Here is a 23,763-nt window from a genome sequence, read left to right as displayed (position 1 = left end):
CTGTTTGAATCCCTCTATGCACAATGTAATAATCTAATGTTATCGTTGCATTCCCTACGGGGGCGATATATAGGGGATTATACGAGGGTTGGAACTTAAGTAGTGGCAACTATTTATTCACAACGGATACAACAGAGTTACATGTTTGCACCTGTTACTGGGCTTCACAGTAGTGACCAGCGTTGTGTAGAACCCGTTGCCACCTATATGGAAGGCGTAGTATACCGTTAGCAGAGTCTGTTCTGTTGTTGGTGCGAATGGAGCGGTCTACTGCCTGTCGAATCTCTGGAACAGTTCTGAAGCGAATGCCACGAAGTGGTTCCTTTATCTTCGGAATGAAATCAAAGTCACAGGTACCTAAGTCCGGCGAGTATGGTGGATGGTACAATACTTCCCAGTCCCATCGACCGAACAGAGCAGCCACAGCTTGCGCTGTATGCGCCCGCGCATTGTCGAGCAAAATGATGGGGGGTTGCACAGAAAGTGTCGCCGCTTCTTTCGCAACGCTGGTCGCAGGTGATGCTTCAAAAACGAACAGTAATACGACTTAAGTCCTTGTGACTTTGACTTGATTCCGAAGATGAAGGAACCACTTCGTACCATTCGCTTCAGAACTGTTTCAGAGAATCGACAGGCAGTAGACCGCTCCATACGCACCATCAATAGAACAGGCTCTGCTAACGGTGTACCACGCCTTCCATATCGCTGGCAACGGGTTCTACACAACACTGCTGACTACTTTGAAGGACATTAACAGGTGAAAACACGTAACTCTTTTGTATCGGTTGTGAACAAATAGTTGCCACTATTTAAGTTCCAACCTTCATAGTATATTCCTGGATTCATGATTTCAGACTGGTTCTTGAAACTTTGTAAGAAGACTTTCTCGAGATAGCATCTCAGCCTTCAAGTGTCTTCCAATCCAGTTCTTTTATCATCTCTGTGACAGTGTCCCACGGGCCAAACAAACCTGTGACCATTCGTGGTGTCCTTCTTTGTACAGTTTCAAAATACCCTGTTAGTTCTTCTTGATACATGTGCCACATATTTCTGCAGTATTCTCAGATGAGTCGCACTTGTGGTTTGTAAGCAGTCTCATTTGTAGAGTTATGGCATTCCTTAGTATTCTACTAATGAACCAAAGTCTACCTCCTCCTGTACCTGAGACTTGCGACCGTGCTTATGTGTTCGTTCCGTTTCACATCTCTACAAAGCTTTACACCCAGGTACTTGTATGAGTTGACTGATTCCAGCTGTGACTGGTTGATGCTGTAGTCATAGGATACTAAGTTTTTTCATGAAGTGCATAGTTTTACATTTATGAACATCTGAAGCAAGCTGTCAATCTTTGCACCACTGTGAAATCCTATACGACTTAATATTCGTAATACTTTCTTCAAACAGTACTTCATTGGACATTATGTTTCATAACTCATGTTGCCGGACGCTGTGGCCGAGCGATTCTGGCCCCTTCAGTCCGGAACCGCGCTGCTCCTACGATCGCAGGTTCGAATCCAGCCTCGGGCATGGCTGTGTGTGATGTCCTTAGGTTAGTTAGGTTTAAGTAGTTCTAAGTCTAGGAACTGATGACCTCAGATGTTAAGTCCCACAGTGCTTAGAGCCAATGTTACACACTTTTAGAAGTTTATAGCGGGGATTTACTAGATCAAGTTTTACACAGGAACCCATGTCCAGAAACGTTGGATAAATTTGTCAATGTGAGGTAAGGGTCCCTGGTCCGGAATCGAACGAGTCGAAAATTATAAGCGAAAACCGTTGTGTTACCTCTGACAGTGGAATACATTTACCGGCACTAATGTTGCATAGAATGTAGGATATGCAACTTTCAGAGGTGGTAGTTATACTAGAAAAAAAAGTCTTGGAAACATGAACTCTAAAATTCATGCATCGGGAGCCATGATCATCTGTTCGTCTTCGCTTGTGGGAGGCACATCTCCTCTACTGAACAAATGCTCACTCTTAAGGTATGCATTTTAGAGCCCATGCTTGTTAGACTTTTTTTTCGCTAGTGTGAAACATCTCTTTTCAGCAAGTGCTCACAGCTCTTAAGGTATGCATTTTGGAGCATACGTTTCAAAACGTTTTTTCTTGTTTTGGTCCATACTACCACCTCTGTAAATTGCCTGCCATACTGTCTTAGTAAAAACAGTACCGGTACATGTATTCAACGCTCAGAGGTACCAGAACGGTTTTCACTTTTAACTTTCGACTCGTTCGTTTCCGGTACACGGACCCTTAGCTCAGATTTATGCATTTATCCTTCTCCATCACTCTTGATAGTCTATAGCATCATCAGGGATACACCCTTTATATACACACATTTACAGGCGCCGGTGCTTGTAACTTTGAGGGTCTGTAATGATTGGGTGAAGTTTCTGGGCATGGGTTCCTACGTAAAACTTGATCTACTAAGTCCCCTCTGAATCTTCTAGAAGTGTGTAAAATGCACTGTGAAACACCCTGTAGGTGCATCATTTGCGAATAGTCTGATGTTGGTTTTCATATTGTCTGAAGATTCATTATACACAACATGATCTGGAAGGGTCTCAACATACATCCCTGGGAACACTCGAAGTTATTACATCTGCCAATAACTCTTCATCCAGGATAACATGCTATGTACTCCTTAACAAGAAATACTCACTCCTGTCACAAATTTCGTTTGACACCGTACAGTCCTCTATAATGCTACTTTTGATTATAAATGTAAGTGTAGTACTGAGTCAAACGCTTTTCGGAAATCGAAAAATACTGCATCTACCTGACTGCCTTGATCCACGACTTTCAGGTTGTCATGTGAGAAAAGTGCGAGTTGGGTTTCAGATGATCAATGTTTTCGTAATCCATGGAGATGGTCAGTCTGTTTGAGATACCTAATTACTTTTCAGCACAGAATGTATTTTAAACTTTACAAAAAGAACCTGTGCTCCATTTTCTACTGACTTAGTCTTTCTTCACACAACTTCATATTAACTCCAGCTACAATCTGTCAGTAACGTCGTCATGTTAAACCAGAGCTTTTAAAACGTTCCCGCTGTACTTGTCTGCAGTCTAATATGAAAGTCTAAATTTGAATCTCATGTTTATTTGATTTATGGTAAATTAGGCACTAATTTTTCGTGCTTATACATTTGTTTCATTAGGTTTTTATATTTAGTAGCGAAATCAGAACATAAATCACAGAGCGCTAACATCTCAAACTTAAACATACTTGCAAGTTAATTTTCATTATTTCAGCAAGGGAGAGCTGGGTAATTACGGACAGTCGGTAATCGTAAGCATTCAATATTTCCAGCTTGCGGTAAACATTACGATCTCCAGCTACTATAGCCTTTCTCTGATACTGTAAGTAAGGAGCGGGAACAGGAAGAAAGGTTCCTTTTGAGCTGCGGAATACGTGAGTGTCAGGAAAAAACAGAGCACAGTTTCATGTCAGTTTCAGCAGACAGAAAATAAGAAGATAAGCTCGTAATTATTACTGATTTGCTTTTATCTGAGTATGTTATTAAAACCTGTAATTCATTGTATCAGTACATGTATTTGCTTTTCTTTCCTAAAAAAAAAAAGGGGGGGGGGCGGGCAGTTGTTAGATCGGTTACTGCTGCTACACTGGCGGGTTATCAAAAGTTAAGTGAGTTTGAATTTGGTGTTATAGTCGGCGCACGAGCGATGAGACACAGCATCTCCGAGGCAGCCATGAAGTGGAGATTTTCCCGTACGATCATTTCACGAGTGTACCGTGAATATCAGGGATCCAGTGAAACATCAAATATCCGACATCGTTGCAGCCTGGAAAAGATCCTGCAAGAACGGGACCAACGACGACTGAGAGAATAATTCAACGTGACAGAAGGGCAGCCCTTCCGTAAATTGCTGCAGATTTCAATCCCGGGCCATCAAAAAGTGTCAGAGTGCGAACCATTCAACGAAATATCATCAATATGGACTTTCGGAGCCCAAGGCCCACTCGCGTATCCTCGATGACTACACGACACAAAGCTTTACGCCTCGCCTGGGCCCGTCGACACCGACATTGAACTGTTGATAACTGGAAACACGCTGCCTGGTCGGACGAGTCTCGTTTCAAATTGTGTCGAGCGGAAGGGCGTGTACGGGTATGGAGACAATCTCGTGAATCAATGGACCCAGCATGTCAGCAGGGGACTGTTCAAGCTGGTGGAGGCTCTGTGATGGTGTAGGTCGTGTGCAGTTGGAGTGTTATGGGACCCCTGACACGTCTAGATACAACTCTGATAGGTGACACGTACGTAAGCCTCCTGTCTGATCACCTGAATCCAATCACTTCCATTGTGCATTCCGACGGGCAATTCCAGCAGGACAATGCGACACCCTACACGTCCTGAATTGCTACAGAGTGGCTCCAGGAACACTCTTCTGAGTTTAAACATTTCCACCGGCCACCAAACTCCCCAGATATGAACATAATTCAGCGTGTCTGGGATGGCTTGCAACGTGCTGTTCAGAAAAGATCTCAACCCCATCGTACTCTTACGGATTTATGGACAGCCCTGCAGGATTGGTGGTGTCAGTTCCCTCCAGCACTACTTCAGTCATTTGTCGAGTCCATGCCGCGTCGTGTTGCGGCACTTCCGCATGCTCGCGGGGGCCCTAAACGATATTAGGAAGATGTACCATTTTCCAGAATGAGATTTTCACTCTGCAGCGGAGTGTGCGCTGATGTGAAACTTCCTGGCGGATTAAAACTGTGTGCCGGCCGGAGTGGCCGTGCGGTTCTAGGCGCTACAGTCTGGAACCGAGCGACCGCTATAGTCGCAGGTTCGAATCCTGCCTCGGGCATGGAGGTGTGTCATGTCCTTAGGTTTAATTAGTTCTCAGTTCTAGGCGACTGATGACCTCAGAAGTTAAGTCGCATAGTGCTCAGAGCCATTTGAGCCATTTAAAACTGTGTGCCCGACCGAAGCTGGAACTCAGGACCTTTGCCTTTCGCGGGCAAGTCCTCTACCATCTGAGCTACCGAAGCACGACTCACGCCCGGTCCTCACAGCTTTACTTCACCGAACCGTGAGTCGTGCTTCGGTAGCTCAGATGGTAGAGCACTTGCCCGCGAAAGGCAAAGGTCCCGAGTTCGAGTCTCGGTCGGGCACACCGTTTTAATGTTCCAGGAAGTTTCATGTACCATTTTCTTTGGATCTTCAGTGTATGACACTGATCACGTTTGTACATAAACTCTAAAATGTGTTTGCGTATTTCAGTGTAATGGTATTCAGCGAAGGAAACGAAAAAAGCTAGGAAAGAAGAGGAACCGACAGCTGGAGAAAGAGAGGAAGCATAATTACTTCCTCAGAAATCTCTCTACTTACTGCGGTTTTGCTCTCTGGCATGGAGACAAATGTGCTTCCGGAATCAAGAGGGTATAACGACTGCTACTGTAACACTTAGGCCGTTGCACCATAGGTTTCGAAATTTATAACTCTACACTGTCATTCACGTCACTGCACTACATTCTTCTACTATACTGAAAGTTAGGTGCAGAACTGTTGTTCTCCCATTTGTTCTAGCTGTTATCGCGTGGCACACTGAGGCATAGCCAAGGAGTCACTGGGGCAGTGTTTCCATGGCATATTTATTGCTCTGTCTCCCTAGCGGTCTGTGGACATCGGGAGGGGGTAGACTGCAAGGTCGTTCCCGAAGTTCTCTTCCCGCTGGTTCCTGGTTTACTTTGTAACTGCCTGTTTTGTCATGACGCGTATCTGTTCCAGTCAGTCTCTCTGGCAGAGGGGCTTCCAGTTCGTAGTCCGATATTCTAGTCGTTCAACAAGCTCAGCTTGTCTCTCTGAGTCCCATTATTTATTATGCTGTAGCCTAGTCTATTACTAAAGATGCACCTGTCCTGGCACGTAACTTGTTACCTGTTGGTACACTCCCAGACTACATGATTTGGTGGTCATTTTGCTCCACATTCACAGGTGTCTACAGTGGGTTAGTTTATTTATAATATATAAGTGGGATATGGCCAATATCCCGCCAATTAGTAGGAGGAAGTGTACCTTGGAAAATGTTTCAGACTTTCGCCTCTGGCCAGCTTTGTAATTGAGTTTTAATACAATTTATTATACCATTTTTAAGTAATAGCATTCGCTTTGTTTGCGCTACAGTCTTTTCCTGAAATTAAAAAAAATGCTCCAGAAAAGCAAGATTTTTCCAAGAGTGGAAAAGTGCTCCATGGTCTACTCTGTATCTATGAATAAATATACTAATCAAATTAATAAGTTTTGGAATCGAGAAACTCTTGACAATACTGAATCTAACACTTTATTTGTTACAGTATTACCATACGACATCTGAAAAATCGGTAAGTGAAATCAATCAAGCACAAGCAGTTAAATAATGTTTGATACAGAAGCTGTTGAAAAATAAGGCAAATTGCTATATGCAGGATAGGTAATATTGTTGAGACGTTAAAGAAAGGCAGTTCATTAGCGAATACCATAGGTTACAGGGTAGAAGACCTTCTTCCGTTTGAAGGCGTAAAATGGAACACGACTCACAAAGTATGGCTAACTTACGGCTGGCCACAGCGAGGCAAACCGCACCTGAGTCCCATGCACAGGCCGTGTGCTGACAAAGGCGGGGCCTGTTTCGACGTTGCTCGGTCCTTTTCTGCAGTACCCGGTACAGAGCGACATTTCATTTAGTGCTGCCGAGTGGTATTTTTCTATCGTTACGTCTATCTTCAGTTTGGCTTAATCGTGGTGGCAGAGCAGTTTATCTTCCGCTATTTGTTCGTGGTATGAAGGACGTTCACAAGTCCACAGACGAAAAATTAGAACATCCAGAATGGATTGCAAAATTCACATTTTAAGTGGACTTCACTGCACATTGCTAATAGTGAGACACTGCAACTTTTTTCTAATCTGACGAGGATGCGTTTAAAAAGAAAATCGCTTCGTAGAAGAGAGAAATTCTGGCAAAAAACAGTGAAGTTCCCTTAGCTAATGGCATGAAAGAAAAATGAGGTTTGATGAATTCATCGTGGCCTTCAAAGAATTACAAGGATAGTTTTCTCAAGACTGCCAATTTGTCTGTTTTTGCGCTGTTTATGAGACCGTTTGCTGTTGCAATTAAAAGTGCCACTGTGAAAGTGCAAATGGAACTCATTGATCTGCAGTATAATTCCCATTTGAAAGACAAATCCGTTTACTTTCAAACAGGCCAGGGCATCTACATTGTTTTCGTCAGGTACAATTTCCATGTCCCTATAATGCGGTTGCAAAAGTCCTCGAATATTTCGATCAACATATGTGTGTGAAAGACTTTTTTTAGATTATGAGACTGAATAAGTCACGATTATGTTACAACTTGAGTGGAAAATCTGTGAAATTGTCTGTGTGTGTCTGTATGTCACCGGCGCGAACGAAGGAAAAATTATACCATGTCTTCAGTGGACGAAAAATAATGAAATAACAGTAAAAATTTGTTTCTTTTGCGACCTATGTTTTCGATAAATATGAAAACAAATCTTATCCAGCATGACTGCATTGCCATCTAAATATGGCGTGTTCACTGTTTCCCCCTCTAGTGTATGCAGCCAGGGTGCCTATTCTGTATCTTTCCGCTATTGTGCAGATCGTTTCGGTACTCAAGAACACCGAACGGTCTAGTATTCGAATTAGAGCCCCAGCATTATTCAGTATGCATTTCGGTAGCGATACCGTTCGGGTCTAGAGAACCGAAGCGCTGTTGTCGGTTCGCGTCGCGCAAGCCAATCAAAAGCAAGCGGCCGCATATCCGCGCATGCGCACTGCAGCAGGCACAGCGTCACGAACACAAGTCGGCTAGCAGACGACACAGGCGCGCTATTCTTCGAAGTAACGAAAACTGCGTTTACGTTGCCATAACGCATGACGCCGCATTCCATCGAGCTGACGTGCCCGCCTTCACATCTCTTGCCTCCTCCTTCACAGTATCAGGCGCAGTATATCCATTTCCATGATTCTCAGTTGGAATGCATAGAAATTTTTACATTTTTCCTGACCGCATATTGCCATGTATGCATAATAACGACAGCGTATTTGACTGTATTCTGCAGATTGTCGTAAATGCCGCTTTATGTCATCTTATTGTCATCCACTTTGACATCGTGTATTAATTTTACGTTTCGGAAAATGAGTTAGGAATAGTGTGTAGTACCACATTGTACTAATACATCTATAAAAACACCCGAGAAATTAATTCTGAGAGTTTCAAAGAATTAGAAGATAAACAGAATGTGGTTAAGACTCGCTCCTAGAGATCCAGATGATTAAATAGCCCACTTCCCTATATGATACGTCAACGATTTGGGTCTTAAAAACAAAATTGAAAAAAACGCATTTTTGAGAGCTCCTGCAGTTCGTCGAAGTTTATAACATGCATCTCATGAATGAAAATGTTTCGTTTATGGTGCTACAGTCTAAATGTATTACGGCGGAGATCTTTCATCTCTGTCTACTGCTGTTGAGAATTCGATCGCAGATAAATACTTGTGACCAGCAAGATTATGAAGATGACTGTTGCTAGTTACATTCCCAGTAATTTAAATTGTGCTCTTACATTCCTGTCTAACAGCATACTCGGAAATCGCTACATATTCGGAAGAAATGGTGAATTATTTCTGAGAAGAAAAAATATTTAAAGGCCACTGTCGGTTGTTTCATTCACAGCAATTTCTTCTCCAGCAATTTCATATTTCGTTTTTTAAACACACAGAAATCACGAAATCATTACGGAGGAAGTGCGCTCTTAAATGTATGGAATATCGAATATTGCAGAAAAATCTTAACTTACACGAATAACAATGTCTCAGAACGTGTTGCATATATGAAGAAGAAGAAGAAGAAAAAAAAAAATTATCTCAATCCGCGCCCGAACCCTTCCGGTTCGCATTCCTGCCCTCTAACCACTTGGCCACGCCAGACAACAAAGACATGGTGTTCAAATCTCTTACTATTGCGTTGAGGAACGTAGTTTGACTTCGTTGCCAAATGGTGCTGCGTAAGTCATAAATGCGTGATAGTTTGAAAGTTTTCCAATATCAGGCTTCACATAACTGCTTTCCATTGTTACTTGAAAGTTGTAAACACGTTTCGATAGTTACTAACTAAAACATTTGTGGGAAAAAGTACACGAAGTCACTAGTGACGTAAATTCACACTCATGTAATATACGTAAGCAGAGCCGATGTCCTGATATTTAATGATCTTTAAACTCTTATTTACATAAAAATAACACATATTTTGAGACAATATTGACCGAAAACTTTTTTTAACGTAATCATTCACAGTAACAACCTAACCTAACCATATTTCTAACAAAGGAAAATAGTCTATTATGAACCACTTTCCAACCAGATGCGTCCTCTGGTGATTCTTTAGTAACACAATCACTAAATCCAAAGTTAAAACCGCTAAATATGTTTAAAATAACAAATTATAGGTGTACATAAACCATAGCTCACCGATGGACAGGAACACACCAAAATCCAAAACCTCTCATTACAATTGTCGTGAAATCGGTGGGAGGACTGTTCGGTAACAGGTCTCAGAAGCTTACTGAATAGGATATTTGATAAAGAACCGAAAATGACGTCACTAGTGAAACGAACCTACTACACAGATCGATATGAACGATACAGAATAGGGCCCCAGGTTGAGTACAGGGCACACGACACATGAGCCATGGCATAGGTCGCAAGCCGAATTCTCGGCCACCCCTAGTTTTAAGCACGTTGCTTAAATGAAGCGGCATGCTTGGAACGATTTTTAGATTTAAAACCTGATATTGTTGAATTTATGAAGGAAAAAGCAGTGCCGCAACGAAAATTAGAACATCCAGAATGGATTGCAGGCCTCGCATTTTAAGTGGACTTCACTGCTCATTGCTAATAGTGAGACACTGCAATTTATTTCTAATCTGGCGAGGGTGCATTTTTATAAAGGAAATCGCTTTTTAGAAGAGACAAATTCTGACAAAAAACAGTGAAGTTCCCTTAGCTTAGTCAATACAAAATAGCATTTTATTGCATTAAGCTACTTTGAAGTACGGGCTCGTAGCTTTCGAGTCGTTGGCGGTGGCAATATACAGCCGCTGGTATCTTAGCGTGACTCATTCGCACCTGTCGCTAGCCTAGCTGTGGGAAGCGCAACCTGTGTTAGTTCGAGCGACAGAATATTCAAGCCCCTAAGAATCTAAATAAACACTATTAAATATTATTCAGTTTTGTTAAAAGTTAATTACAGCTCTTTGTTATTAAAAGGGATGTTGTATTAAAATCTCAGCTATCTAGCTGAGATACTTTTACATTTAGAGACAATCACCTAAAACATCAAAAACCGGCACTTGTAAGATTAAGGTCAGTTAGGATTCGTATCAGTTTGTCTTTTAGTATCATTTGGCATTATTAATGAAGCTGACTAAATGGCAGAACAATTTATTTAGATTTGTTATAATTAAAAATGTTCACTGTTTTTTATTTTCATAACATAGAATTCAGAAAGGATTAATATTTATTTAATAACTATATGAAATGTTGTGTGAATAAATGAGTGTGAGTGAGAGTGTATATGTGGGACATACGTAAAGATTCAATATTATCTGATGTTAAACATTGCTTAACTATGTCATGGGAAAGTGCGAAGCAAGCAGTTGCAATTTAAGCTGTAATTTCCCAACCCTGCTGATGACGTATGCCCAAGGGTACTTGCTTTTGTAAGAAGGCAGTCATAATAGCCATTTGCAGAGTAATGATTTTCTAAAGCCATTCCAAGATTAGTTCCTTTTCGTTTGGTTTTGTTTTATTAAGATTTGCATGATGAAGTGACATAAATGCATTTGTGTATATTGATTGGCGTAGGACAGTTTTGGCGCGAGAAAGAACTCGAAGGATTGTTTCGATTGGCTGGTCATTTTGAGCAACCAATCAGAGTTAAGCATTTCCCACGCTCTATCAAGTAGTTATAGGCCCTGGAAGGAAGGCAGTGAGTGAGTCGTTGGCTAACTATCGGACGTACAGGTCCTTCTACGTTACGAGTAAAATGAAGAAATTGCTGGTATTTCGCGTCCGGATGGTATTGCTGTGAAAGCAGTTGCATTTACGGACAGATTGTGGAAATTTGAGCTTTGTGAAGTGCTTAGCTGAAAAGATAAACGCGTGTGAACTTTCGGCCTTCGTACAGTTCCACGTGGTATGTTTCATATTCACCTATGGGATAGTTAGTGACCGGTTTCTTTATTAGAAATCCACTGAAAAAAATGACCGAATGTGAAACTCATGTATTGTAGCAGAGCATCGACTGTAGATCACGTAATAATTCCGGTCGGACTTGAATACGGTTTTGGCTGTCTCGCGTGTATACTGGGTTGTATGATCTGTGAGCTTAGGACACTGATATTAGTCGTTTAAATAAATACGGGCTGATGGCTAATTCTTTAATTTTGAACCTAAAGAAATAAAGAACTTGTTGCGGAATTTTGATATTTTTTTCTAAAAGAATGAAGCAGTCGCCCTCCTCCCGAAAATCGTTACAAGATATTACAGGATAGCTTGCTACCAGAGTTTAGGCGGACTTCGCAAACGTAAGTATTGACGATGTTTTTCTTCAACGCTGCTTTTGACATCGTCTGAACAGTATCTACGTATGCAGAGAATCGGACTGGTGACCAGACGCAGTACTGAGGCAGGTGGAACATTTTATAGTGCACTGTACGACAAAAGACAGTGGTCAAACAATTACGCGACTTTTATCCCGCCACGCTGCAAACTGTCCACGCGTTATAAAACTATATTGAAAAGTGTGCAGAATTTTACTCACGATGAAATTCTATAATTGAAGAATAAACAGAATATTCCACATAGCTTTAATATATTCTGCAGCACTTTAATTCATATCACTAAAAATATTTACAATCGCTGCACGAGACACAACCTCATGTCTCACAACAAAAATGCTTAAGGCTTTCTTTAGTGAACATACCTGCATGTAATTCCAAAATCAGTCACTAGGCTGCAACACCGACATGGAAGCATCAAGTGTTTCTAGGTATACTATCCTCCAAGTACAACACTCTCCCATATATCGCGACCTTCGCTAGCGAAAAGCATAATATTTTATTTCATCTCTCTGTCGTATTAAGAAAGCAGTGCTGACTTTTTCTCTTTTTCTACCCAGTCTCAGATTTCTTACCGTTTCCTACCGATGCGCTCCTATTTTTCTTTTTCGGTTGGATTCTTGTGCTCAGCATGTCCTCGAACTTTCCATACTGCCTCTTTTTGAGACAATATTGTGCGCCCTCTCTCTCTCTCTCTCTCTCTCTCTCTCTCTCTCTCTCTCCTTGCTAAGGCTCGTGGTCCTGCCTGGTATCACTAGGAGTACTTCACTCGGTATAGTCCTACGCGTGCCTTTCAGGTGAGAGACTTCTTTTTTTCTCTCACTTCACATCTGTGCCCACCACCAGAGAACAAGTAATGGACTACATAGAACACTTCGTGTCGTCCCGAATTATTGCTCATAGACTAGCAGCAGCTGGACTCGTAAACTACTAGCCCATCCGTAGGCTGCCGTTAACACCGCAACACGAACAAGTGTGTATGGAGTGGTACTGTGGCCAGGAAAACATGGAGTACTGATGAAAGACGTTGCATTGTGTTCAGAAATTAATCGCAGTTCTGCACTAACTCAGATGACCATCGTTGGTGAGTTTGGGGGCCACCTGAAGTGATGTCTCATTCTTCTAATGTTTTGGAGAGGAACAGCGGAGTTACTCCTGACGTCATAGTGTGGACTCAGGCCAGATAGTGGCTGAGGGAACTCTGGCGGGCCGGCCGGGGTGGCCAAGCGGTTCTAGGCGCTACAGTCTGGAACCGCGGGACCGCTACGGTCGCAGGTTCGAATCCTGCCTCGGGCATGGATGTGTGTGATGTCCTTAGGTTAGTTAGGTTTAAGTAGTTCTAAGTTCTAGGGGACTGATGACCACAGCAGTTAAGTCCCATAGTGCTCAGAGCCATTTGAAACATTTGAACTCTGGCGACACAATGGTATGTCACGAACTTCCTGATTCCTACTATATTTCCTCTCAAACAACAGTATCACGGTGCCATTTGTCAGCAGGACAATGCTCGTCCACACATGATACGTCTCTACAAACTGTCTGCGTGATGTGGTACTTCCGTGGCCAGCAAGATCCTCTGATCTGGGTCTGATGCAACATGCGTAGGACCAGTGCGTACGTGAACGCTGCCCAAGTGTCCGTACTCGGAATATCAAGACCAGCTCCATCAGATAAGGACTAACTTGTTTCATAAGAGGATACACCGGTTTCCCAAGCGAGTCAGTACAAGCATCGGGGCTAAAGGGGTTGCAAAAACGTACCAATAAGTTTCCCATACCACAAAGTTTTTTGTAAATTTGACTCTATTTTGCAATCACTGAAATAGCGTCATACAATATCTCAACCCTTGAAGTTCGGTTTGGTTTCTTCCTGTCCTTCTTGGCGCTTCACTCTCTTTACGAGGCATTGTCCTTAGGGACAGCTAGAAGTATATTTGGCTAGTAAATGCGATGCGTTCCAACAGATTTTCATTACATATTAGGGAATGTGTTTTCCCTTAAGGTACATGACGAAATTGCAAGAGTGAGATGCTACCAGTGAGGATTAAATTCATGTAGACGAAAGTGAGAATTTTATCACAGTTCACACCACAATCAACGGGTATCTGTTGTGAGATGGTAAGGAGTGTGACCATAAGGGATAAAATTATGAGTTTTTCGAGTTAGGTACATTAACCTCAAAAGAAAAAATAGTATGGTTTATAACGAGGACATTATCAGGGAAGCTGTAGAGAAAATATGTTAAAAGTTCACTAGGATGGAATAATATAGAAGTCCAAGGCATTATGAGATATGTAAATTTATATATCATCACTTGCCCTTTGTGCGTACTCTGAACGAAGTTACTTGCACAACGGCAGTTACACATATCTGTTACAGAAAAAGTTTTAAAACAGCAACAGGAGATGATGGCTTTGTAAAAAACAGAAAGCATTTGGAGACAACAGTTAAATCACTGAAGTGTAAGTGTTCATATGAGCAACTAGATTTAGCAATCAAGGAGGCTTTCACGGAACACAACGTGACAGAACGTGCTGTAGCCTAAGGACGCCAATTAGCGCTCGATTCAGAGTGACGACCTCTTTTGGGGCAGAGATTGGGTGGTGGCGAGGGACGATAAGGTGCGGACAATGAAGCCGGATACGCGATCGTGCCGTAACTCACACCAGTCGCTCCGAAGGGAAGAGGTCACCATGGTACTTCTCCAAATAAAGCGCTGTCCATTTACGGCTGGCTTTGCGCTCTAACGAGAAGGTGTAGGTGAGTCGTGCTGGACGTGTACGAATCACTGTACAATACATTTTGTCAGAGTACTTTCGACTAGAAACAGGCAATCTTTCGTGCTGGCCAACCGTTTGTTTCGCGTGATGACGAGAGTGCGTGTGATTAAAACTTTCAAAATGTTGTTTATTGCCTGGACTCCAGCCTAGGCTTTGAGGTTTAGGTTTCTATGTGTTGCAGAGTAAATGGCACACACTCTTTTAATTCAGTTATCAACCACCAGAGTAATGCAGCTACACTCCCTGTAATGTTTTTAATTCACTAAGAGTTATTATGCTATATCAGTAAACATCCTTAATCACCTATGGCAGTGATTCGTGTTCAGTTGCTTTGATGGTTACAAATGGCTGCTGACTGTTGTGGGCACCAGGCAACAACTCATTCTTCAATTACTGTAACTATGAAATGTTATATAAAGTTAAACATATTAAATATATCAAGTTTAGTTAAATTGACAGGATCCACTGGTGTCATATACTTCTTCGATTCGTTTCATTGCTTTTCTCTTTATACACAATCATTAGCATCAATTCTTAAAAATACAACTACTGTAACGTTATCAGTCTAATTTTGGTAACGTCTATGAAACAGAACAAAGTGCTGACTGTGTTCGCGTACTGAATGAGATATTCACGTACTACTACAATGTGTCGCTACATTCAGCTCTTTACGGATTGAAATACGAATACATACCTGAATTACCCGAAAATGTTGGTATGTTTCACGTCATTGAAGCGATGCTGATGTCAACTGCTTATAACCGCGTCCTGACTCTCACTAATACTTAAGTCAACATGAATATTACGCAATGACCACGTTATTTATTCCGGACCAATCTCAGTGTTATAACAATGCAAAATTCTTCTTTTAATTCTCGTAAAACGATACTAAAAGTCATTTTTAAACTTGCAGATAATATGTGCATATTCCTCTTGGTGACATACACCCTGGAGTTCTTTCATCCAAAAGTGCTTAATTTCGCTTCTATCTTCACATTTAAAGCGTTTCTCCAGCTGATTAATTACGCGTATATTACATTACAACCGTGAGAATAGAGAATGTGTGTTCCCTAACCAGTTTACATAAGAGGTTCAGTTCTGTAATATTGCGGACATACCACATATACCACTGAAAATTCATTAACCGTGGGGAAACCGCATGTAAATATTAAACCTTGACATGAGTAATACAATAAATAACAAACGCAAAAGTTAAATGTAATATATTTGATATTGCTCTGGAGCACTAATGTCTCTCTGGTACCTTAAAGATGTTTCTCGACTGAACTTCACATTTTTAGAGTAAGTTTTAGAACTAAGAGAACACATGTTTTAAATGTGTGTGTGTTTGTCTGTGTGTGTGTGTGTTCGTGTGTATTTCAGGGTAATATTATCCTTTTAGATGAGCGCAAATTTTACCGTTTTCCTTTCTAATAAACTAATGTCAACGTACTTTAGCATGGGTACTAAATGCCAATATGGCCAAATCACATCGACCTATGTGTGTGTAAAGAATTTATTTGGTAATATTTTGGAAAGAATTGCTAATTAATAGCTTTCAATGCCACAGGATTCTAACAGGATTAAATAATGCCCAATATCGATTTAGGAAGGCGAAATTTACGGAAGATGCAACCAATGAGAGAAGGAAATTGGTATGCGGTGCAGAGAAAAAACACGTTATAGGTATAATGATAGACATTTATGGGTCGTTCGACGACTTATGGTCCTATGGCATCCTTCTGTGCTGTTGTGGAGCCTTCAGCATTACATCTAAAAACGTCCTAGCTGTATTTAGAGGCTTATATCCCATAGATCTAAAATGAAGAAAAAGTGCGTCGTCTATTGGATGAAGAAAAACAGCACATATAATACACAAAATTCTAGTGAAATGGCAATAAATACATTAGAATATTATATTTTCTGAATATCGACAATTATGGAATTCGTCAGACACAGGAAGGGCAACGACTCAGCTCCGTTTTCATGTAAATGAAAGCTTTCACCTTTGACCCAGATAGCGACCTGGTCCACTACCTTTCCGGACATGGGTCATCTCTCGGTGGAATTGGTAGCACGGCAACGAGCAGCTGTGACTCAAGGAATCAGCACACCAGACCGTGTCCTATGGGGAATGTTGCCTAGCTAAAGGTGCAGGAAGGATTGTTAGACAGGCTGTAGGAGGTAAAACTATATGCAACAGAGAGTAAAGGAGGACGGGTACTTTAAATCTTCTAGCCGATGATGTCTCAGAAAAAACAAGGCGTAAGTATTGTCAACAGACGCCTCAGCAAAGCGAGTAAGGCAGGTAGACTATCCCAGGGAATGAGAACGAAGTCCGATAGCTCTACGATCACTTGGGCCAGCAACAGAAGAGCAAAGAGTTGAAATGAAATGTTCGTATGGCATTACTGGCCGGGATGTCCCCGTCGGGTTCGGCCGCCAAAAGTGCAAGTATTATTCCAGTCGGCGCCACAATGGGCGACTTGCGGCCAATGATGAGGATGAAATGATGAGGACATCACAACACCCAGTCCCCGAGAGGAGAAAATCTCTGACCCGGCGAAAATCGAACCCGGGTCCAGTGCATGGTAGGTACGCACGTCACCACCCAGCTAATCAGGCGGAGAGGAAATCAGTTAGAAGTATAACAAACGCTGCTAGTTAGTATTTGTAACGGAAGTTTTGGTACAAGAAGTATAGAAGTTACTGTAGGTAGTGGTAGGACTAATATGACCTTTTTATATTTGTAACAGCTGTATAGTAGTAGTAATAGTAGCAGTAGTGCTTGCAGTTGAAAAGGACTACTAGCAGCAGACCATAAAAGAATTGTAAAATTAGTTATAACAGTCTGAATGAAATAAAATCCTATATCTCTTATTCTATCACAGTAAACGAACAGTGGATTAAGTGTAGAGAAGGGTAACATAGGATAACTACATTTAAAGTAGCGTATAAGCAGCTGTCTGTGGACTTAAAATGAATAAATAAATACCACACCTCATGACAACAAAATCCACCTCACAGTGCGTGACTGCACATTAGTAATTGTCAAGTGTTGACGTGAATGGAATGAATACTTCTCCAACTGTTTTATTTTATTTTTCCTTATCTGTTTACACAATCTGGTTCACACATAACTTGTTTTGGATACTTAGCAAGTCAACATCAGACGATTTTAATACGTCACGTAGTAATACGTCAAAGTACATCTGAAGAGTTCATCAGATGAGCTCGCAACCTAAACATATGTAAGAGGGCGCACTGGAAAGGTGTACGAATTTTGTGTGTGAAAACTGTTAAAGCTTTTTGAATAAAACAAATGTTATTAACATTCTACATCTTTAGTCTTCATGTCTAACATTCATATCTCAACAAAGTCACCCTAGCGGTGAACATTTCTCCCTACGTGAGACCAGTTTGTTGATACTATTACTGTAGAATGAGCGACTTTGTTGACGCAGCCATAACCAAGCCTCTGCTTCAGCACTGTCTAAATGAAGTCCTCGAAGGTGTTCTTTAAGCTTTGGAAACGGATGAAAATATTATGTGGCCAAGTCGAAACTGTAAGGAGGGTGATCGATGACATGAACCAAAAGCGTCGGATTGTTGCAGATGTCACAGCGCTCTTGTGCGGTCTGGCATTGTCGTGCTGAAGGAGAGGGTGCCGCCTATATGGACGAAATCTCAGAATTCGTACTTTCAGTTTTCAGAGCGTTTCTCTATCACGTACACACCGCCGTTTACATACCACAATTTGGAGCCCTCTACCGGCTGTGTTGTAAGTTGCGACACTGAAGAAGGACAGTCGACCGAGTAGTATGTAAGACTTGTAATACCTCCAACGACAATGAGAACAGAATAAAGAATTCGGAGGCATTACTTTACAAAAAATGGCTCTGAGCACTATGGGACTTAACATCTATGGTCATCAGTCCCTTAGAACTTAGAACTACTTAAACCTAACTAACCTAAGGACATCACACAACACCCAGCCATCACGAGGCAGAGAAAATCCCTGACCCCGCCGGGAATCGAACCCGGGAACCCGGGCGTGGGAAGCGAGAACGCTACCGCACGACCACGAGACGCGGGCATTACTTTACAACACGCCATCACATATACTGTGAGCAACTCTCCTCATCAATTCAATGTAGGACAAAACTGATGGAAAAAGTCGCAACACCAAAACAATTAACGTAGAGTAATGACATTTCAGCAATATATTTCTCTAGGTAACATATTTAAAGATTAACATTGTAAGATCACAGGTTAACGTAAGCGGGAGATAAGCCGATGGAAATGTGAAATGCTGGTAGATTAAGTAACGTTGAAAACGCCAGACTATTGAATGCAAGCAAGCAAACCTGCGTGCATTATGTTGTACAGATGCCGGATGTCAGTTTGCGGGATGAGTTCCATGTCTTTCGCACGTGGTCGGTTAATACAGGGACGGTTTACACAGGTTGTGTATGACGCTGGAGTTATCGTTCCATGATATCTGCCGGCCGCGGTGGCCATGCGGTTCTAGGCGCATCGGTCCGAAACCGCGCGATTGCTACGGTCGCAGGTTCGAATCCTGCCTCGGGCATGGATGTGTGTGATGTCCTTAGGTTAGTTAGGTTTAAGTAGTTCTAAGTTCTAGGGGACTGATGACCACAGATGTTAAGTCCTATAGTGCTCAGAGCCATATGAACAATTTACAATCCACGATATCTCAAAAGTGCTCAACTGTGGCCAAATCCGGTGATCGAGGAGGCCAAGGCAACATGTTGACACACTGTAGACCTTGTTGGATTACAACAGAGGTATGTGGCCGAGCGTTATCCTGTAAGAAAACACCCCTGGAATGCTTTTCGTGAATGGTAGCACAACAAGTCGAATCATCAGACTAACGCACTAATTTGCACTTAGGGTGCATGGGATAACCATAAATCCAGGTGTAGGTACAGTGTATCTATCACACAGACAGGTTGGTTATAGGCCCTCAATGCGCCTCCACGTAACCAACACACAGCCATCTCCGGCACCGAGGCAGAACCGACTTCCATCATAAACATACCTCCATCGTGCCCTCCAACGAGCTCTCGCTTGAAACCACTGACGTGATAAATGCCAATAGTTTGGGGTTAGTGAAAGGTACGCTGTATAGGCGTCTGGCTCGAAGCTGCCCTTGAAGTAATCTGTTTTTAACAGTCCATTGTGTTACTGTGGTGCCAACTGCTGCTCAAACTGCAGCTGCAGGTGCAGCACAATATGCCAAAGTTATACGTGGAAGACGACGGTCTTCCCTCTCGGTATTACCATGTGGCCGTCTGGAGCCCGCTTTTCTTCCGATCGTACACTACTGGCCATTAAAACTGCTACCAAGAAGAAATGCAGATGATAAACGGGTATTCATTGGACAAATATATTGTACTAGAACTGACATGTGATTACATGACGAGATACTGGCAGAAGTGAAGCTGTGAGTACCGGGCATGAGTCGTGCTTCGGATCAAATGGTTCAAATGGCTCTGAGCACTATGAGACTCAACTGCTGAGGTCATTAGTCCCCTAGAACTTAGAACTATTTAAACCTAACTAACCTAAGGACATCACAAACATCCATGCCCGAGGCAGGATTCGAACCTGCGACCGTAGCGGTCTTGCGGGTCCAGACTGCAGTGCCTTTAACCGCACGCCACTTCAGCCGGCATCGTGCTTCGGTAGCTCAGATGGTAGAGCACTTGCCCGCGAAAGGCAAAGATCCCGCGTTCGAGTCTCGGTCGGGCACACAGTTTTAATCTGCCAGGAAGTTTCACATTGTCACGCAGTTTGGGTACGTAGTTCCTGAGAAATCAGTACCCAGAACAACCACCTCTGGCCGTAATAACGGCCATGATCGCCTGGGCATTGAGTCAAACAGAGCTTGGATGGCGTGTACAGGTACAGCTGCCCATGCAGCTTCAACACGATACCACAGTTCATCAAGAGTAGTGACTGGCGTATTGTGACGAGCTAGTTGCTCGCCCATCATTGCCCAGACGTTTTCAATTGGTGATAGATCTGGAGAACGTGATGGCCAGGTCAGCAGTCGAACATTTTCTGTATCCAGAAAGGCCCGTACAAGACCTGTAACATGCCGTCGTGCATTATCCTGCTGAAATGTAGGGTTTCACAGGGATCGAATGAAGGGTAGAGCCACGGGTCGTGACACATCTCAAATATAACGTCCACTGTTCAAAGTGCCATCAGTGCGAACAAGAGGCGACCGAGCCGCGTAACCAATGGCACCCCATACCATCACGCCAGATGATACGCCAGTGTGGCGATGACGAATACACGCTTCCAATGTGCGTTCATCGCGATGTCGTCAAACACGGATGCGACCATCATGATGCTGTAAACAGAACCTGGATTCATCCGAATAAATGACGTTTTGCCATTCGTGCACCCGCGTTCGTCGTTGAATATACCATCGCAGGTGCTCCTGTCCGCGATGCTGCGTCAAGGGTAACCGCAGCCATGGTCTCCGAGCTGATAGTCCATGCTGCTGCAAACGTCGTCGAACTGTTCGTGCAGATGGTTGTTGTCTTGGAAACGTCCCCTTCTGTTGACTCAGGGATCGAGACGTGGCTGCAGCCATGAGGATAAGATGCCTGTCATCTCGACTGCTAGTGATACGAGGCCTTTGGGATCCAGCACGGCGTTCCGTATTACCCTCCTGAACCCACCGATTCCATATTCTGCTAATAGTCATTGGATCTTGACCAACGCGAGCAGCAATGTCGCGATACGATAAACCGCAATCGCGATAGGCTACAATCCGACGTTTATGAAAGTCAGAAACGTGATGGTACGCATATCTCCTCCTTAAACGAGGCATCACAGCAACGTTTCACCAGGCAACGTCGGTCAACTGCTGTTTGCGTATGAGAAATCGCTTGGAAACTTTCCTCGTGTCAGCATGTTATAGTTGTCGCTACTGGCGCCAACGTTGTGTGAATGCTCTGAGAAGCTAATCATTTGCATGTTCTTCCTGTCGGTTAAATTTCGCGTCTGTAGCACGTCATCTTCATGGTGTAGCAATTTTAATGGCCAGTAGTGTATATTGTCGTGACCACCGTTCTCAGCAATCATGTGAAGTGGTACCTTCCTGCCTAGTCTTTCTATAGTACCGCAGAAGGAACAGCCAACTTCTCATAGTCCTATTACACGACTTCGTTCAGACTCAGTGGGGTGTTTATAAAGGCGTCTTCGTTGCCTTTGGGGGAGTTGGGGCGCCCTATCCCGATAATGCCAACTTTAGTGAGTTGGCTTTCCTGTATTTCAGGAATAGCTGTAGCCATTGATATGAAACTCTTACAGGACATTAAACTGTATCTTCTGAGTCTACTGAACTACAATAATTGCATTTCAGCCTCTGCTTTCGGAAATACATTTTTTTAATCCAAGGTTAAAACTTTGTGTACTTTTTTGTACGTTATCCTAAATAATTTTAATTATATATAACATTATGTCCTTCTTTTAGCTCAGTAGACTGAGGATATGTATGTTATTACTCGCTGAAAATCTGAATACTCTACTCGAAGTGGTTTCTGAAACTTAGGGAAAAATACAACCGAAAATGTAAATTTTCAGGAACGGCTTCGAAAGTTTCAAACGACGGAAATTCACTTAATATATGCTTAATTATTTTTATTTTTAGGCACTCAGAAGCACCCTGCACCATACTGTGCATCATCCTCTTGATCTTTCTTTTCTTCCTTCTGGACTCCTTGTTGTCTGTCAGCCTGCCTCTTATGGTTTTACCATCAGAAAGTTTCTTGTCTCTCAAACTTTGCTTCGACTTCCTCAACCTGGTGCTCATCCTCTTCTAGACATGACCAACTCATTCCAGTTTTGTGATAATCTTCTCACCATAAGGAGGAGTGGCTACTACACTGTTATATGCTTTTGAGTCTTCATCACCTAAGAACTCCGCTTTCGTTCACAGATGGACTGAAAATTTCACTAGCTGCAGAGGCCTCCATATCACCACTTGTTCCTTCATAATTTCTGTTATATGCCTTTCTTCGGTTCCTGATTTACACTTATAACAATGTTTGGATAAAATCTGGAAATCTATTACCTTGCCAGCATCCACACTGGTCACCGTAGCAACAGAATTCTTAGAACTGTAGCCATGCTTCTGCCAAGTACCATCAAAAGCTAGTGGTATGTCAATCATACCATCATTTATTTCAACAGCTTCGTTTGCAGCACCCTTCATTGACTCAAGTGCAACAGATTACACGGCAGCTTCTATAAATACTTCATACTTGTCGATTTTGTAAGGTGGGGGTGGCATATTCATCACACCACACATTGTTTCTGCTGCATTGTGCCCTTTGACAATAGCTCTCAATCTGTAACACTACCTAGCATTTACTTCGAAATAATTATCTTTACACTTATCAGAATCTGAAAAGGAATGAGTATCCTTACAACTGACAGAATTAATGATGTTTCCTGGCTAGTCCATTTGATACCTCACTGTCTTCATGCAAACTAACTGGCCCTCCATATATTTTACAAAACACATATTCACCTAACACCCCAATTAGGATGTGTAAATCTATCGGAATATAATCTAACCTACCATTTACATCACTTTCGTTTTGAGAAAACTGTGTATCACAACGTTTTATTTTAATCTTCGAAGCACTAATGGGTGTTTCTCTAGATACTGACGAGTTTGCCTGTATTTCACTGTCTGTAACTTCACGCGCCACATGTTGAACCGGGTGTTTCCCTTTATTCGAAAATATTATACCATGAAACCCACGTTTCTTAAAAACACTTCGTTTTGGCGTCATACTTTACTTTTTGAGAGATTTACCAATCTATTCGTCACTTTTCCTCGGAAAAACGTTAGCACTTCGACATACAACCCGTGTTTTTTGCTATGAAACAATATGATACTGTTTTTGACAGTGCTACTAATACAAACACATAATTTAACCTTTACAACACAACAATCCATAGCCTTCTATGTAAAAAATTACCGATTTTATTAGATCTTGAAGTAATGCACGTAAGCCGGCCGCGGTGGTCTCGCGGTTCTAGGCGCGCAGTGCGGAACCGTGCGACTGCTACGGTCGCAGGTTCGAATCCTGCCTCGGGCACGGATGTGTGTGATGTCCGTAGGTTAGTTAGGTTTAAGTAGTTCTAAGTTCTAGGGGACTGATGACCACAGCTGTTAAGTCTCATAGTGCTCAGAGCCATTTGAACCATTTTTTGCAAATTTTATAAGGAAATAAAAATCTGAAAATGGGCAAAAAAATTTTTTTTCGGTTGTAACTTCCCCTAAA

The sequence above is a fragment of the Schistocerca serialis genome, chromosome 6, assembly GCF_023864345.2.
Source record: "Schistocerca serialis cubense isolate TAMUIC-IGC-003099 chromosome 6, iqSchSeri2.2, whole genome shotgun sequence".
Lineage (NCBI taxonomy): Eukaryota > Metazoa > Arthropoda > Insecta > Orthoptera > Acrididae > Schistocerca > Schistocerca serialis.
The sequence above is the reverse complement of the archived record's forward strand: the minus strand, read 5'-3'. Positions refer to the sequence as shown.